The following is a 19,963-nucleotide window of genomic DNA, read 5'->3' as shown; positions in this document are numbered from 1 at the left end:
GAAGTTCAGTTTTAGAAATATTATATCTTTGATAATTTTTCCCCTCTTCCCCCTTTCTCAAATTCTGATTCAAAGTCAAATTCTCAAATTGGACTTACTGAATTATTCTAATTTCCTTACTTACTGCTTTGGAAGAGTCTATTGGAAAAACAGCTTTGAAACAGTCTACCGGGTGTTCAGTTTTTCCCCCTCCACCATGTGGAGGTGTTCCATGTAGCCAAGGGATACACCTGTCAAGTGATGGCTATTTCTTTTAGTGATTTATTGGGGAGCAGAGGTCACTGTATCATGTTATACTTGCTTCCTGTTCTTCCTGCTTCCTTTTCCCCTTATTTTCTACCCTGGGATTCCACCTCCCAATAAAGCAATCATGCTTTGCCTTACTCCATATTCTGAAAGGCATCTCTGCATGCATGTCAAGGTTGAGGGATGCTTGTCAGCTACAAATATTAGGGTGCTTATTATGGACCAAATATTTGTTGAAGGTCTAAGCCTCAATGTAATGGTATTTGGAAGTTGAGCCTTTGGGAAGTAATTAGGTTTAGATGAAGACATGAAGGTTGGACTCCATGATGGAATTAGTTCCTTATATAGTAAGAATTATATGCAATTATAAGGATATAAAGTATATCCTTATTCTTATAAGAAGAGGAAGAAAGACTAGAGCCCTCTCTCTCTCTCTCTCTCTCTCTCTGTCTGTGTGTGTGTGTGTGTCTGTGTGTCTGTGTGCAACATGTGAGGACACAGCAAGACAGTGTCTATGTACAAACCAGGAAGAGGGCCCTCACTAGGAATGGAATCTTTACACTACTTGACCTTGGACTTCCCAGCCTCCAGAATTATGAGAAATAAATATGCGTTGTTTGACCCACCCAGACTACATGGTGTTTTGTTATGGAAGCCCAAACTGACCATGACAGTGCCTTTTTACTGGAAGATTCTGAAAATATCAGTAAATGTCAGTATTTTCTTAGGGGTAATTTAGATTCTCCAGAGAAGAATCCTCCAATCTATCATCCAGTCTGTTGCCAAAATTCTGGGAGTAGAGCAGGAGAAGTGGGTCCAGGAACTACAATTCAGTGTGACCATTTTCCTCTTATTAGGACTCCATGCCTTGTCCTTTTGCTGGTCCTAGTGTCTCAGAGTCAAGAGTCTCTAATCAAACTCTCCAGAGAATAAGACTCCTTGGGCAGGTTAGAGGCACACGGGGATGGGGTCCTCTTGCTGGGCCATGAAAGGAAGGGGACTGGTGAGTTCAATCATTCTCTAAAAGCTTTCAATAAGAATTCCTGTTTTCATCCAGGCTTCTCACTTCTACCTTCTGTAGTACCTGAAATACCTGGAGAATCCAAGTGCAGAACATCTAATGGCTTCTACATGATAAACTGCCTCATTCCTCATTAAATTTCTCATTCCTGCCACTGCTTCCAGGTACACAGGTGTCAAATCCATTTCTACTGCCCCACATACTTTCCATCTTCTAAAAATGTATTGGCATTGCTTGTCTGCTCTTCTTTTCTTTCCTACATGTTTTGACGTTGTGTGTTATTATCTCTTGTTATTCCTCTTTTCTTATTTGGTGGAGATGTATGATAGTGCAATTCTCCAGCTTATCCTTAAGCCATTTCCACTGCCACAGAAACTTCTCTTATCAAGGTCAGCAAAGATCTCCATGTTGCCCGTATAGTGGGGACTTATCCAGCTTTATCTTCCCCAGCTGCACAGCCAGAGATGATACTGTTGACCATTCTCCATACAACATCTCTCCAGGCATCTCCTGATTTTTCTCATACGTTACTGGTCCTAATTATCTGCCTTCTTTCTTGGATTCTTCACCTCCACCTGATCTTGACATATTGGAATTCCCCAAGTCTTAATATTGGAACCACTCTTTTCTAGCCATGCTTTTTCTCTGGGTAATTTCATCTATTCTCATGGCTTTCACTACTATCTACTTCCAGATTAGTATTTCTAGACCTCACCTCTACTCTGAGGTCCAGATTCATCTACCCAAACCAAACCCCTATTTAACACCTCCTTTTATACATCAAGTAATTATTTTTACTCATCCAGCCAACATTTATTGGGTACCTACCATGTGTCAGGGAATATTCTAGGTTCTTGGGACAGATTAATATCAAATCCCTCTCTCTCATGATGATTTCTGAGGAGATAAGACAAAGATTAATAACAGACCTTATAGAAGAGTTATAGTGTAACAAAAGGTGATGAAATAGAAGTGATACAAAAAAGAAAGAGTCCAGTGCTGAGGATGAAAGAGCAGTTGGGATTTTAAACAGGATTCTCAGTGTAGATCTCATTGAGGTGCTGAAATGTGGCCAAAGACTTGAAGGAGAGGTGGTCAGGCAGGTATCTAAGGTATCTGCAGAAAAATCATTCCAGGCAAAAGGAAGAGACTGCAAAGGTCCTGAGATAGGAATGTGCGTGGCATGGAGACCAGTAGGACAGAATGAGCCAGGAGAGTGTAGACGATGAGGTAATGAGGAGCGGGTTGGAGGTGGGGAGAAAATATAAAGATTATATATCATTGAAATGACTTTGGCTTTAACTCCAGAATTAGGCGTGGACTCATTGGGTAGTTTTGAAAAAAAATACTTTAAAGGTTCCCCTTTGAATATACTGTAATGGTGTATAGGTAAAACAAGTAAGAGACTGGGTTTGTCTAGTGTAGAAATGACAAACTTAACATGTCTAAAACTGAATTTTGAACCATTCTCCCCTAAATCTATTCTTCCCCACAGTTTTCTCTGTCTCTGTCCAGAAGCTGAGGCCAGACAGCTATGAATCAGGGTCACTTCCTCCTTTTCTATCACCTCCTTCTCTTTAAACCCATCAGTAAATCCTAGCCCTGTCCTGTGAACTCCATCATCTCTGCAGCCACCCTACCTGTTCAACGACATGTCTTTGCTTGGTCTGTCACAACTGCCTCCTAATTTATATCCTGCTTTCACTCTTACCACAGTCCATTTTTTTCCATACAGTAATCTTTTGAAAATGTAAATCAAATCACATCATTCCTTGCTTAAACTCCATCGATAGGACACGGAGAGAAACTGCTCAATAAGTAAGAGTTGTATTTGGGGTGATGACATGTTTGTGAATTAGATAAAAGTGGGGGCTGCACAACACCACAAATGTACTATAAGCCACTAGATTGTTCACCTTTAAATGGTTAATTTTGTGTTATATGAATTTCACCTCAATACATTTTTTAAAACCCTTTGATGGCTAATCATTGCATTTAAAATAAAAACATTTCTTACTATATACTTAGGTGCAGATTTGGTTGCAAGTTTCAGAAAACCCAAAATAATAGAGACTTAAACAACGCAGAAGTTTATTTCTCTTTCACATTAAAAAAAAAAAACAAACCTGAGAATAGCCTTTATCAATAGTCCGACAGGATGCACATGGAGTGCACTGAGTTAAGTATATTTGACTGAGGGGATGAGGGGCTGAGATCACTAACTACTGCTATTCTCCTTGATATAATCCCAGATATAAGTTACAGGATAGTGCAGTGTCCAAAAAAAAAAAAAAAAGGACAGCAGCTAAGATAAATAAGGCCCCAGTGTCAAATCTGTGACAATGACTGGGGCCTCCTTCACTGTGGCTGTCACAGCAGCAGAGACATATCATCTGATGATTGGGGATATCTCTTAGCCAACCCCTGGGCTTCATTCCTCCCAAGTCATGATCTCCTAAAAATATATATATATATTTTTTTCTATGTTTTATTCAAATTTATTATATTTTATAAAAAAGAAAAATGCCGAGATGGTCTTTCAAAACCATTATTTAGGGATAAAAACTGCCAAAACAATACAGAAATCAGAAAAAACAGAGCAATAAAAATTTCCAGCTTGGGAAGGGGGAAAACACAATGATAAAAGCATTCCTTTGCTTTTTTTTCTGCCACCCAAGTTCTATTTGTACTTGACAAAGCCAAACTAAACTTTCTTGCCTTGTTAGGAACTTCAAGGATTTTTCCAATTCTTTTTTTCCCAGACCACGACAGACTTCCTTAAGTATAGCTGGTTGATTTCAACTTTTCACCTTAATCCCATTGGATTTCTTTCCCCAGTTTTCTCAAGAGAATGTCTTTTGAGAACATATTTCAGTGCCAAAAGAATGAGGGAAATGTTTTAGCTGAATTTTGTTGTTGTTGCTGAGACAGAGTTTCACTCTTGTTGCCCAGGCTGGAGTGCAATGGCGCAATCTCGGCTCAGTGCAACCTCCACCTCCCAGGTTCAAGTGGTTCTCCTGCCTCAGCCTCTCAAATAGCTGGGATTACAGGCATGTGCCACCTCACCTGGCTAATTTTTTGTATTTTTAGTAGAGATGGGGTCTCACCATGTTGGCCAGGCTGGTCTCAAACTTCTGACCTCATGTGATCCACCCGCCTCGGCCTCCCAAAGGGCTGAGATTACAGGCATGAGCCACCATGCCCAGCCGAATATTTTTATATCATTGATTACTACACAGTGAAGCTCGGATGCTCCAGGATAAAAACAGATTCTTCTTTCAGACATGTTTTCATTTGGCCAGAACTATGCATCCATCTTTCTGTTGTTTCCATGGAAGACTTCATGGAGGCAATCTCAAGGAGTTTGAAGGACTAAGAAATTGCCTTATTAAATGGTGGTATCTCAAATTTTTTTGCTTTGTTGACTATTTCATCTCCCTAATATTTCTGCAATTCTAAGCATTTCTGTTCATGCAAAGTAAGAACAGTGTTACAATTAAGAGCATGATCTCTGAAGTCAGCTGCTTAGCTCAAACCTGGGTACTTCTTAGCTGTATATTCATGGGTGTTCCTTCAGTTTCCTCATCCTATTGAGATGTAGAAATAAGATATGCTTAGCACATTCCAAGAGCAATGTAAGTGCTAGCAACATTCAAGAGTTAGGTATACACTTGTTGCTATGGATCATCTGAGGCAAGACTGATACCATCCTGCTCTTATGCAGCTTCTTAAGGTTTAGATAAATTACTTAACATAGCCTCAGTTTAATTATTTGTAACGGAGTGCCTCTCTCACAAGATTGTTGTGAAAACATGAGATACACAAACAAACATGCATAATTTGAAGTATGGTGAATATTAAACACTCAGTGAGAACTAATATTGTCCAGCAAGAAAAGCAGATAATTAAGCAGCCAAAGAAATGTAATGATCTATGATAGAAAAAGTTCAGGGTGCTAAAGGAGCACCCACCAGGATATCTGAATTGAGTCCTGAAAAGTAAGAAGGATTTAGCCAGTTAAAGGAGAAGGGAAAGAGAGTTTCCGGAAAAGGAGGCCTGAGAGCCTCACCATTTTAGATGAACCAAGAGAAATTTAACACAGAATGGGAGCTGGGAATGGCAAAAGAAACGAAGTAGTAGACAGAAATCAGGTCACAATAGACATTTTAGGCTACATGCACAGTTGTACTTGATTCTGAGAAACAGAAGAAATAAGAAGCTATGCAATGGGCTTAAGCAGGAGAGTCATAAAACTAGAGGCATCTTAGAGTTTGGTGGCCATAGAGAGTGGAATGGAATGGAGGGAACCAAGACTGGAGGCTGGAGATGCCTTGGGGAAGCTGCTGCTGATTCTAAATGAGAGATGGAAGGGGATACTTGGGCAAGGTAGTGACAAGAGGTGGAGACCTAGTATCCTTCCTCAGTCACGCTGCTTTGCTGAGCACTTCACATCTTCAGTTTGAAATGTCCTCTTTTTTTCGTACAGAGCTCTCTATGTACACAGTTCACTGGGACCGTTTCTCTGGTTCAGCTATTCTCTGTAGCGAGGAGTATTATTTGTCCTCCTGAAACTTCCCAAAATGTGGGGCCACCACTGCAGGTGCTAGAGGATCATTCACCAGTGTCTGCTGGCTTCGGTGCTTACTATCTCCCACAAAGGTATCTCCCACAATTCTTAATCAGATGTTAGTTAAGCCTTGTACCTTGGGTTTTACATGCTGCTGTCTGGAGCTGCCCCCAGATAGACCATGTGACCAGCAGTGCCACAGAAATGATTAGGACCGCAGTTTTCTATCTAGAAGGTTAATGTTTACCTTGCCTGGAGGAGGAGTACAAGTACTTCTTCATAAAAATCAAATAATGAGTTACAAATTTCTTCACCGCCTGACCACACACTAACAATGTTTTTTTAATTCCTTGGTAATGACTTGGCTGGTGGGGAACAAGATGAGTGTAAATTAGCTCTTTCACGGGAGCCCCACCCCCTATAATCACCCACTTCTGCATCAGAGTACAATGTGACTTGGCATAATCCATATAGAGGTTATGAGCTGTGATAAGATGAATGAGCAATAACTAGCTTATTCAAATAAAGAAGAAATGCCATGTTAAAAGTCATTGACTTCAACTGTTTTTCTCATAAAGCATTACGGGATTTGCAGAGGAGAGGTTTGTTTTTGTTTTTATTTTTGTCCAATAGATACCCTGAACAGAATGACCTCAAGCAAAATTGTAAGTAAAGGAGGTGAACTTAGACAGCATTTCCCACTTTACTGTTTGCTTTCCCAGCCTTCAACCTTGACAGGCCCAGTCCCAGGGAAACAAAGATGAATATGAATTCAGATAGCAAGAAGAACCTGCTGAAAAACGTGGATTTGGGGTCATGAAGATAACAGAAGGAAGTGCAAGTCAGAGCCAATTCAGTTGAGATCAACGTCCAATCTGAGAGTCATGCACAGCAAGTCTAACTCCCCTTCTCCCCACCTCTGACCCTCCCCTGTGCAACTTAACAGGTACCTGCACAAACTTCAGATTTTTCCTGCCACTACAACAGCAAGCTTTGCTCCATGTCACTAATGCAAAAAAGACCCCTGGTCACTATTTGATTAAATCATACCATTAAATGGAACTGTGCCCAGTTCAAAACAACAAACTTATAAATCTCCCTCTTTCTTTCTCTTTCTCTCTTTCTCTATGACGACAATGTCCTCAAATCTACACTTCAAGTTCATGGAGACCTCAGTCTTTACCCCTTTCCCAGGCTCCCAGTTTCCTCCTCCCCTTCATGGACTTTGTAGTCTAACCTGAATTCCAGCCCCACACTGAATTAAATTTATTAGGTTTCTACTTTATACCAGACATTATTCTAGACCAGTTATTCTCAAACTGATTGTACACTGGAATCATTCACAGAGCTTAAACAAACAAACGAACAAACACTGTGAGTAGTCCCCACTTAGAGATTCTAATATAATTGGTTCATGGTACAGCTTAGGAATAAGAAGTGTTAAAGCTCTCCAGGTGATTCTAATCCACAGGTAATGTAAAGGAGAGCAGGTACTGATCCAGGTGCTGAAGATATATCAATAAAAAGACAAATAAGCCAGAGCCCATTTTCTAACAAGCTCAAATTCTATTCCTCTTCTTATTTATTATCAGCTGCCTCAATTCTTTCTTTATTTTTTTTTTCTTCAGACAGAGCCTCACTCTGTTGTCCAGGCTGGAGTGCAGTGGCATGATCTTGGCCCACTGCAACCTCTGACTCCCAGGTTCAAGTAATTCTCCTGCCTCAGCCTCCCTAGTAGCCAGGACTACAGGCATGTGCCACCACACCTGGCTAATTTTTTTGTATTTTTAGTAGAGATGGGGTTTTACCTTGTTAGTCGGGCTGTTCATGAACTCCTGACCTCAAATGATCCTCCACCTCAGCCTCCCAGAGTGCTAGGATTACAGACGTGAGCCACCATGCCCAGCCAGCTGCCTCAGTTTTCTTGCCAGCTTGTTCTCTTACTATAGTTGCTCCTTCAGGTTTTGGTCTTAAATGAAACCATCAAACCATTGTCTGGACTCAAGCACCCAGGTGTCCTGGCACAGCTGTGTTTAACATGTGACTCTGCTGATTAGCTCCATTACAAATGTATGAGCTCCATTCTCAGCTTGGCTTTCAACACTGGAAAATTTTTACTTAGATTTTGCCAACTCCCTTTCTCATTTCTGCTAGTAGTTATTTCAATCTCAAACCCCCATTGAGATCCTGCCTCTCTGCTCTTAGCCGATAATTCAACTTATTTTACAAAGAAAATCACAGACATGGTAGTAAACTCCCTCAGTGATCTTCCTCTCCACATTAACACTACACCTCTTTTTCCCCTTGTATGTTTCATTTCTCTCTTCTCCACTCTCTACAAATGTGCTCAAGCATCTGCCTGTGGAACCTGCTTTGAATCACTCCATTTCCTCTCTCTCTATTCACTGACCTATATCTTGAAAGAATTCCCTATACATGTGGCCACAACCTCCTTTTCTCCACTTATTCCTTCATATTTGCAACATGATTTCCACTGCTATCCCTCTATAGGACTTCTTCCCAATTTTTTCATGTCATAACACCCAAATAAAATTATTATGTTTATTTGGCATCTGAGGATAAACAACGAGGTCACTTTAGCTGTTCCTGGTCATGTCAGAAACTGAAGGGGCTTATCTTCAGCTCACCTGTAATCATTCATGACTTACCAGCCTGCCTTGGCATACGAGGGAGGAAGGTCTGCTCAACTGAGCTGCTCTGGTGAGGGACACTAGGGACCCCCATTTTCAAGGGCAACATCTGCTTCTCTGTCCTCATCTGTTCTGTAGCAGAGTTTACTGAGCATAAAAATTCTTTAGTTAAAATGGTCACAGTTTGGTCAAGATAATGTGGAATTGGAAGCCAGAAAGTAGGTGAGAATAAGAGAAAGCTACTTTCCTTTTGCTGTCTCCTAAATTAAATCGTTTGAGAGAACTCTGCCATCAACAGGTAATGCCTTGAAATCCATGCTCAGATTAGGTGGACAGAGATAGTCGTTACTACAGGCAAAGGGCCTCAGAGTCTTAATTGGCTAAGCAATGGGTAAATGGTAACACTGAAGAATTACTTGTAGGTGGGGTGTGGTGGCTCACGCCCATAATGCCAGCACCTTGGGAGGCCAATGCACGTGGATCATTTGAGGTTAGGAGTTTGAAACCAGCCTAGCCAACATGATTATACCCCATCTCTACTAAAAATACAATAATTAGCCAGGCATGGTGGTGGGTGCCTGTAATCTCAGCTACTCAGGAAGCTGAGGCAGGAGAATCAGCTGAACCTGGAAGGCGGAGGTTGCAGTGAGCAGAGATCGCACCACTGCACTCCCAGCCTGGGCAACAGAGTGAGACTCCATCTCAAAAAAAAAAAAAAAAAAAAGAATTACTTATATATTCCTGTACCTCTATAATGGTCTCACAAATTAATTTTAAGTTTAATTACTGACGCTGAGCATAGATTATCTGCATGTTTCTGAGAGGCCATTCAAGGAGTTTTTACATTAGAAACCTTAACATGATTATTGTGTGTGTGTGTGAAAGAGTGTATGTATGTATGTGTGTGTGTGTTTTAACTTGGGATTGTCCAGGGAAAACCTGTTTGCCATACATTTACATAGATTCCTTTTTTCCTTTATGGTCCTTACTATAGAGGTAAAGTTTGGTCTGAGAATAGAGCATTTTTCCACTAAAATAAGAGAGGATAGAATGTTAACAACTTGGCATACAACTATATATCTAAGCTGTATAGCAGTTGGTATAGTGGCCTGATAGAGTAATTGGCTAAGTCAAATTCTAAGATTACAGTCTCTTCCGTTGGTCCTCTTATCCCTATTCCACCCTGGGCGGGGATGCTGGAATTTATTGCTTTAGGGAGTTGTGCTGGCTACTCATTTGCTTTTCCAAATCCATTCTCCACACTTCTCAGCACTGTTCTCTACCCTTGGACACTGACTGCATCTTCCGGGTGTCCTCACCCTTCAGCTTCTGATTGGGGGTCATCGGCAGGAGATACCAGGAAGAAATCTGAGAGTAGGAAGGGAGATCGGGATAATTGCACCTCTCTCTCTCTCCCTCTTTTGCTGCAGTTCTGAGATGCTACAGTCCTCCACCTAAGACCACAGCTCTCTCCCAGCAGCTTCACTCAGACAACCCCGGTTGCATAATTCCAGCTCTCATCGGCTCTGGAAACATTTTTCCTTCCCCTTACAGCCTACAGGTAGTAATGACTTCCCAGTAGACACTGAGTTCTTCATCATTTTTTATTGTATCTTTGTATTGGCCTCCATGCCACGCCCTTTATAAATAGTCCCTTCATTAAACTCTTTTTTGTTAAACACTTTGAGTATGCCATCTTCTCCTTGCCAAGATCCCAACCATGTGAGTACATATGTAGCTATATGCCTATGGTTCTGCATTTCGGTGAATATAATTACTATTATTATTCTAGGATTTTCTTTTAACTTTTTCTATTTATGTAGTTATCTACAACTTAAATTACTTAGCATGTAGGAGGGGCAGTGGGAGGCCAGAAGCTAGCTTGTTGGCACTGCCAGAAACAGCTGAAACCAGTTCTAAGTGGATTGGCAAGTCGCCCATGAGTTGGTTTTAAAACAGATGAAAATAAATGTGGAACGAGTACACTAAGTTTTAATTAACTTCCAGGTGAAATATGATTACATTATGATAAATATAATTCTAAGTGTGTATCTTATTTTTCCCAACCATACTGAGAACCCCCCAGCCCCGCTTTTTTTTGAGAGCTCTATCGCTTGAGGCTGGAATGTGGTGGTGCAATCCAGGCTCACTGCAGCCTTGAACTCCTGAGCTCAAGTGATCCTCCCATCTCCTCAGTAGCTGGGACTACAGGTGCATGCCACCATACCTGGCTAACTTTTTAATTTTTTTAGAGACAGGGTCTCACTATGTCACCCAGGGTGGTCCAGAACTCTTGTTCTCAACAGATCATCTTGCCTTGGCCTCCCAAAGTGTTGGGATTACAGGTGTGAGCCACCATGCCTGGCCTGAGAACACTTTGAAACCAGGAATATATGCAACTCTTTTGTCTTTTTTATAAAACTCAAGCCAGGCATGGTGGCTCATGCGTATAATCCTAGCACTTTGGGAGGCTGAGGTGAGCTGGTTGCTTGAGCCCAGGAGTTCGAGACCAGCTTGGGCAACATGGTGAAACTTCATCTCTACAAAAAAATACAACAATTAGCTCGGTATGGTGGCAGGCACCTACAGTCCTACCTCAGGAGGCTAAGGTGGAAGGGTCACCTGAGCCCAGGAAGTCAAGGCTGTGATAAGCTGTGATTGTGCCACTGCACTCCAGCCTGGGTGACAAAGTGAGACCCTGTCTCAAAAGCTAAAAATAAAAAAAAATTAAAAATAATAAATAATAAGTAAATAAATAGAACTCAGCATACAATAAATACTTGATAAATGTTTATGGGTTAGATGGATTCAAAATGGGTGAAAAGGATACTTAATTAAATGTATTTATTGAGTAGCAACAAGTTGCTAATAATGAAACCTGGAATACATGCCGTAAAATAAGGTAAATTCCTCCTTCAAATTTAATCAGAAGAAAAGTAAATGTAACAAATTAAACCAGATGAGAAGAGGAGAGGATTAAAAGAAAGACAAGATTAATTTATACGAACCTGCCAGAACAAGGCAAGGGCAAGAGAGAATATAGAATATCAGGTTGGGTGTGTGCATGGGGCTGGGGTATTATGTCAGGAAATTCAGTAGAAAACATTAAATTTTGAAATCCCAAAAAGAAATAAGAAATTAAAAAAATAATAATGATAAGAAATTACTTTCTTTTGAATCTGTAAGCATTTGATATTAAATACTGAATGCAGACTAAAAAGTCATAGAAACTTAATTTAAGGGGATGTTATAAAGATATAACAAATGAATTAATGGTATATGTAAGCGCTCTGGATTCTTTTCAGTAACACCATTAGTACAAATGCAAGGCATTATTTCACACTGAATTTATACATTGTATATATGATATATACTTTAATGGCTACTATCTGAAAACACACTTAGACTTAGGAGAGTTGAAGAGGTTGAAGAGAAGTCAAGATTTCAGTCTATTATTACTCCTTTTTCAGTCTCTTTATCCCTGACCATATTAACTACTATAAAATTGTGAAGATGATTGTGGTAGTATTTATTACATGTTTGAGATCATTGACTGGATACTTTCATATGGAAAATACAGCACTGCACAATTATTACCTTCCTTTCATTATAGAAAAGGTTTGGATAATCAAGCAGACTTTGTACATTTCTCATGAGATATTTTAGCTTTAGCTAACTGCTGAAAAGTCAGGTCTGCATAAACTTAGCATGTCCTGGCCAGGCGTGTTGGCTCACACCTGTAATCTCAGCACTTTGGGAGGCCAAGGCGTGTGGATCGCGAAGTCAGGAGATCAAGATCATCCTGGCCAACATGGTGAAACCCTGTCTCTACTGAAACACAAAAAATTAGCTGGGCGTGGTGGTGTATGCCTGTAGTCCCAGCTACTCAGGAGGCTGAGGCAGAGGAATCGCTTGAACCCAAGAGGCGGAGATTGCAATGAGCTGACATCACACCACTGCACTCCAGCCTGGCGACAGAGTGAGACTCTGTCTCAAAAAAAAAAGAAAAAAAAAGTTAGCCTGTCCGCCAGCAATATCACTCTTCTTTACACTTTTAATTAGAAAAAATGTCTGTTCTAATTTGCAATTCAAGTTCTTTTAAGAAGGGAAAGTTCGAGTAAGGTGATTTAATCATATGTAGTGCCCCAATAAACTGTGTAGAGGAGGATGTATGTGTACTTCTCATTGGAATAGAGTCAGGGGAAACCATTGGGGAGGCAGTCAATGAAGCAATGTGCAGTCTAGAAGGCTATCAGGCTGTCCAGATATATCCTACAGGGAGGCACTTTCCTGGTATGAGCACCAGTCTGTTAAGTGTGGCTTTAGTTTGGTAGGCTTGACATTCAATTTTACTAAAACACTAAGGTGACTGGCCTTCTAGTGACTGACTCATAAGAATTAGAGTCACAGAACAGTCTCAAAACCAGAATATAACTATGAAACTGATTAGTAGATTCCCTTCCTCTAGGCTAGTCTAGGCCAGTGACTGACAAACAGGAAGGAGATTGGGAATGAGATGGTGAGCCCTCTTCTTTCTATTGAGGCCACTGAGAGGAAGCCTCAGTCTTCCTGGAGAAGCTTTTCAAACTACTTAAGCCACCTCTGTCCTCCCTTCCCTTCTTCCTCTTATCCAACCCCAGACAGTGTTATAATTTTGATAGCTGCTTCCAAAAAGATGGCATCATCCCTGATGAACATGGTAGCTAATATTTCTTTAGACAATATGTAATTTGCCTCAACTACATAGCAAAAAAATATTGAGGATTATCACCTTAGCCTAAAAATTTCCAGATTTGTCTCAACATAAAAATCATCTCAGACACTTACTTGAAATAGTGTCTGGAATCCCCCCTGAGGGTTCATTAAATCATGGGTGAACCCCACATTATGATGGGCCTTAGGAAACATGTAAGTTCAGGCACTGCTGTCTAGACTAATCCCCCTGGGAATCAAATCATTGTTAACATACAGAACTCCTTTTCTTTGCTGCTGCTGCTGAATTTTCCAAGGCATGTGTTCCCACTACTCTCCAGAAGACTCCCTGCCTATATCTGCCATGTCCTGTGTGGCCCCAACACTTACTCCTTGATGACGGAAGTGAAAGTCATATAGTAAAAACAAAGCAATGTTAGCCAGTCAAGCACACACAAAGAATTCAATGGTTAGACCAGCCTTACTTCTGATTTCAACCAGAATTAAGGTTTCAACCATCACTCAGCATTATGTTTCAACCAGATTCCCTGAGTGACGGGTATTTGTACTGTTCTCTCTTACCCTATCGGTTTACTCTCTAACCACCGCTGCTCCATCCTCAGCTGTATATTAACTCAGCAGACCCCCTGGTTTCCTCTCTTGATCAGCAGAGTGACCCCCCCGCAAACTCTACCTCTACTGGAATCTCTGTCTTCCCCAAGAGCTGCTCAGTACTTTTAAACTGTTTTTCTCCTACCTATTTCTATAATCTTCATCAGGATTTGTCATTCATTATCACATGTGTCTAAGTGCCGGTTAGTGGTCTTTGGGTCCTGAGAGAGGAAAAGGTGAAAGGCAGGACTCCTCATAGCAGTGTCAACCTAAAAGGAAGAAGTTGAGGCAAGATTAATATAAGTGGAGAGTTTATTAGGGCCAAGCTTAAGGATTTCAGCTCAGGAGCACAGATACAAGTTGCCCTGAATATATATTCCAATTAGCAGCAGTTACAAGTGGATTTTTAAAGGCAAAAAAGGGAGACAGAGAGTGGACTGATACACAATTGTTTGTCAGAAATTCTCATTCGCTTACAGAAATAACAGTGATTAGTGATTGGCTAAACATTGTTAAGCTATAGGGTGTGAGTTATAGTGTCCAGTGTGGCATTATTAGGCTAATTTATAGCTACTTGTAGCAATAGCAAGCAGTTTCAAGACATGAATACATAGCTCAAGGCAGGGAGTGGGACATCAATGTGGTCTCACTTTAAGGTCTCTTTGCACCTGATAATTAAAAGACTTACATCCTCAGATAAAAGTTCTTTTCTCACTATGGAATCTGAAAAAAAAAAAAAAAAAAAAAAAAAAAGACAAACTGGCTGGGTGCTGTGGCTTATGCCTGTAATCCCAGCACCTTGGGAGGCCCAGGCAGGTGAATCACTTCAGGTTAGTAGTTCGAGACCAGCCTAGCCAGCATGGTGAAACCCTGTCTCTACTAATATACAAAGTTAGCAGGGCATGGTGGTGTGCCTATGATCCCAGCTACTCAGGAGGCTGAGATAAAAGAATCATTTGAACCTGGGAGGCAGGGGTTGCAGTGAGCAGATATCGTGCCACTGCACTCCAGCCTGGGCAACAGAGTCAGATTCTGTCTCAGATAAATAAATAATAAATAAATAAATAAATAAGTTAAACTCATAGAAACAGAGTAGAATGGTGGTAGCTGGAAACTGGGGGAGGAGGAAATGGGGAGATGTTGACCAAAGTGTACACACTTTTAGTTACAAGATGAGCAAGTTCTGGGGATCTAATGTACAACATGAGTGGTGTCAGATGTGTTGTGATTATCATTACACAATGTATACATAAATCACATTGTACACTTTGAATATATACAATCTTGTCAATTCAATATTTAAAAATAAATTGTAAATCTCAACACCTGACCTCTTATGTTTCCAAATTCATCCATCTGTTACCTCAGGTCCGTATGCTCTGCACTGTCTTCGCAATCTCTAGGCCATTGATCCTTTCGCTTTTCCCTTATTTGTTAGCCTCCTCCTCTGAGTGCTTATCTCCCTGACCATCTTTTATTTCCTAGTCCCTTGTTTCATTGATGCCATCCTAGACTTTTTCTTTTTTGGTCTATCTGTTCCATCCACATTCTCTGTGCTCACGCCCAGGTGGCTGAGTGCTATTACAGAAAGCCACTCTTGGTTAATACCAAGATTACACTTGATCATAAAAGATTCTAGCAATCTACAGTGCTGACTTTGATTCAGCCCTTGGTGTCATCTGTCAATTTTATGAAGTTCTTGTTCTTACTTTCCAGAATGGTTACTTCCAACCGTTTCTATTGCTTCTAAAACTTTCCAACTGTTCTACTTTCTTATTCTCAGTTGATGATGTCACCTTGTGGTCAGTAGAATGGGCCCACAAAGTTGACCACACCCTAATATGTGGAACCTGTGAATGTATTATATCACATTGCAAAAGGGACTTTGAAGATGTGATTGGATTATGGACTTTAAAATAGTGAGAGTATCCTGGATTATCCAGGTGGGCCCAATTTAATCATGTGAGTCCTTAAAAGTAGAGAAGTTTCTGCAGCTCAGGCAGGAAGATAAGGCTGAAGGAGAAGGCAGAAACATTCCATGTGTGAGAGCATTCCACACACTGATCTGGAACAGATGCCTCTAGGAGCTAAGAGTGTCCACAGTTGAGAGCCAGCAACATATTAGAAACCTTTGTCCTGCAACTGGAAGCAACTCGATTCTAACAACTGGAATGAGTTTGGAAGCTTGCCAGAGTCTCCTAATGATAGCCCAACTAGCCAACACCTTGATGTCAGCCTCATGAAACTCAGAAATGAGAAACGAGCAGAGAAGTCTACAGAACTTCTGACTTGCAGAACTGTGAGATAATACATTGGTGTCGCTTTAGACTGGTAAATTTCTAATTCATTTGGTGTAAGCAGCAATTGAAAACTGATATGTATCTTCTAACAGAAAAATACTGAAGCATCAAAAGGAACTTTTTCCTTTTTTTTTTTTTTTGAGACAAGAGTCTGGCTCTGTCACCCAGTCTGGAGTGCAGTGGCACAATCTCGGCTCACTGCAACCTCCATCTCCCCGACTCTAGCCATCCTTCCACTTCAGCCTCCCTAGTAGCTGGGACTATAGGCATTCATTACCATGTCTGGCTCATTTTTGTGTTTTTTGTAGAGATGGGCTTTCACCATGCTGCCCAGGCTGGTCTCGAACTCCTGGTCTCAAGCGATCCACTCATCTCGGCCTCCCAAAGTGCTGGGATGACAGGTGTGACCCATCATGCCCCACCTGAAAAGAACTTTTTCAACTTTGTATAAGCAGCCTATGAACACAGTGTACCACTCCTATGCTTTCTTTTCCCTTCCTCCCCCTTGTTGTTTTGGAGGAGTTGTTGCCTCTCATCTCTCAGACTATTTCTTCCATCTGTGTTCAGATGCTATTTCCTCCTGACTTCTCATGAACCTCAACTCCTCACTCTCCTCCCCATTACCTCTTTCCTTATTTCCTTTACAGATTCTTTCCCATTGGTGGTCCATCAATTTTAGAACATTTTCATTAGTTTAGAGAGAAACCCCCGTACCCATTAGTAGTCACTCTTCATTTCCCACCAACCCAAATTATATTTTACGAACTTATTCTGGGAATGCTTTAGCACTTGTTTTATTTATTTATTTACTTATTTCTGTTTATTTATTTATGAGACAGGGTCTTGCACTGTTTTCCAGGCTGGAGTGCAGTGGCCCTATGACAACTCACTGTAGCCTCGATCTCCTGGGCTCAAGTGATCTTCCCACCTCAGCCTCCTAAGTAGCTAAGACTACAGGTGTGTTACTACACCTGGCTTTTTTTTTTTAATTGTAGAGATGGGGTTACACCTTCTTGCCCAGGCTGGTCTCGAGCTGCTAGGCTCAAGCAATTCTCCCACCTCAGCCTCTCGAAGTGCTGGGATTAAGGCGTGAGCCACTATGCCAGGTGTGCACTCTTTACTGACCAGCTCTCCATGAAGCCAGCTCACGGGCCCTCTGCTGAATCAGCTCTTCCTCATCCCAGTCAATCAGGATTCCACACCTCTATAGCATAAGCAAACTCCCTCTGGTTAAGGTCAACAAAGACCTCAATGTCACCAAACCCAATGGACATTTTCTAGTCGCTATTCCACTTGCTCTCAGGAGCACTTGATATAAATGGTACCACATCTTTCTCAAAAAGAGGCGTTTCCTCGGCTTCCTTGTCACCACGTTCTCCTGGTTTTCTTTGCTTTATTCTCTCTTTGCAGCCTCATCTGCTATGTTTTCCCACTTCACCTAAACTATAATGTTTGGTTTTCCTCTGGACCTCCTCTCACTCTCTAATCTTTCCAGACCTTCTCGGTTAATTTTCTGTGGCTTCCCTTATTATTGCATGCTGGCTATTATCAAATTTGTGTCTCCAGTCCATGCCTCTTTTCTGAGTTCCAGGCCAGTATCATCACCTGCTCACTTGCCGTCTCCATTTATACATCTCACACCTTAAATGCATCAGGCTTAAAACTCATCATTTGCCCCACAAGCTGCTGCTGTCTCAGCACTTTCTGTCTCGGTAAAGGGCATCACCATCCACCAAAGAGCTCAAACAAAAGAGAAATGTAGGAGTCATCTTAGGCTTCATCCTCATATCCCAACTGATTTGCAAATCCTGCAATAAACAGCCTCATGCAAAATTAAAAGAAGAAAAACCTTTCCATCCCTGAGACATACATTTGTTAAGAAGGTAACATGGTGATTCTTTTCATTTTTTATTTTCTTTTGAGACAGTCTGACTGTTACCTAGGCTGGAGTGCTGTGAAACAAAATCTCAGGTCACTACAAACTCCCCTTCCCAGGTAAAAGTGAGTTTCATGTCTCAGGCTCCCAAGTAGCTGGAATTAAAGGCTAACTTTTTGTATTTTTAGTATAGACGGGGTTTCACTATGTTGGCCAGGTTGGTCTTGAACTCCTGGCCTGAAGTAATCTGCCTGCCTTGGCCTCTGAAAGTGCTTAGATGACAGCCATGAGCCACTGCACCCAGACCATGGTGATTCTTAGACAAACAGCCATTGGCACAAAGTGGGAATTCAATAAAAATTTATCGGTTGAGTAAATGACTTAAGATATATTCAGAGTTGAGTTATACAAGGAGATAAGTACTACAGATATACATTTTTCCTAACTTAATCAGTATGTTTTATCAAATCAAAGAAATACCTGTAAAATTTGATTTACACTGCCTTAGAGAAAACAACTGACAAGCACACACTTATCTATTGTCCATTTCTCTCTCGAAGCACTCAGTGCCATTATTTTTGAAAGGTGATGAATCGCAAATTTTGTCACCTTTCATACATGGTAAGAACAAAAGGTGCAGTTAAAAAACAACCAAAAATAAATCACCTTTCTGTGAAAAGAATGTTACTACTTTTTAAAAGATAGAAATTAAGATGAATAATTTGCTTTCTCATATGTTGACAATGAATAGATTGAAAACTTCAGATCATCCATTATCAATTACATTATTTATTTACCTGGGGATATTTAAGTGGTATAATAAAATTATTAATTTCAGAATATTTAAACTGAGGCACAACAGTAACCACTAATTCAAAACCACTCACTCAATAGCCTTCCATACAGAGGCTTATAAGGGAACTGCAGGACTTACATCAGACAACGGTGCAGACAGAACTGCAGACTTTGTTTGGAGCATTTTGACTTTATCCATGTACACAGGCCAAAAAGCCTGCAATGTCATTTGAGATCTGCAGAAAATTGTATTTACACATATCCCATAATGTCCAAATATTTGGATCATGAAGTAGGGAGTAGGTGGGATATTCACCCAAACTTGCTTACAGATGGCTACACATTTGAATCTAGTCATTCAGTGTTACCAATGGATAGGACACCCACGCTTCTGAATTAGCTCTGTGATTGTCTATAAAAACTGCTGGTTTGAATTTTGACTGCATCCTAGCAAACCAATCCATTTGCTATTGCCTTCTGGGCAAAATGCCTAGGCTTTATAAATTGGAAAATGAGCTCCTTATTGAAGAAGAAATATATAAGCCCCAGCACAATAACTTTCGATTGGTCTCCTTCGGGTTCTTACCTTTAAAAGTAGCTTTAAAAGAGTCTATTTTCCACAGCAATGATGTTGAGCCCTTGGATAATTTTAGGAGCATTTCGATTTGGGGGAAACTTCTGTATTGTGACAGTATCTTTTTTTTTTTTTTGGTTTTATATTTTTTTAAATTTTATTTTTATAGGAACATAGTAGGAAAATATATTTATGGGGTACACAGACTATTTTGATATAGGCATATAATATGTAATAATCACATCAGGGTAAATGGGGTATCCACCACCTCAAGTGTTTATCCTTTGTGTTACAATCCAATTATATTCTTAATTATTTTAAAATACAATTCTAGTCTTCCTGTTTTGCTATCAACTACTAGAGCTTATTCATTCTATCTAGCTATATATTTTTTACCCATTAGCCAACCCCCCTACCCTTCCCAGCCTCTGGTCACCATCATTCTACTGTCTATCTCCATTAGTTTGTTTTGAATGTTAGCTCCCATGAAAAACTGAGAACATGTGAAATTTGTGTTTCTGTGCCTGGCTTATTTCCCTTAACATAATGACCTCCAGTTCCATCTACGTTGTTGCAAATGCCAGGATCTCATTCTTTTTTATGGCTGACCTAACAGTTTCTTTATCCAT

Source organism: Sapajus apella, unplaced genomic scaffold (assembly GCF_009761245.1).
Source record: "Sapajus apella isolate SASKATOON/1434 unplaced genomic scaffold, GSC_monkey_1.0 scaffold87, whole genome shotgun sequence".
Lineage (NCBI taxonomy): Eukaryota > Metazoa > Chordata > Mammalia > Primates > Cebidae > Sapajus > Sapajus apella.
This window is presented reverse-complemented; position numbering follows the sequence as displayed.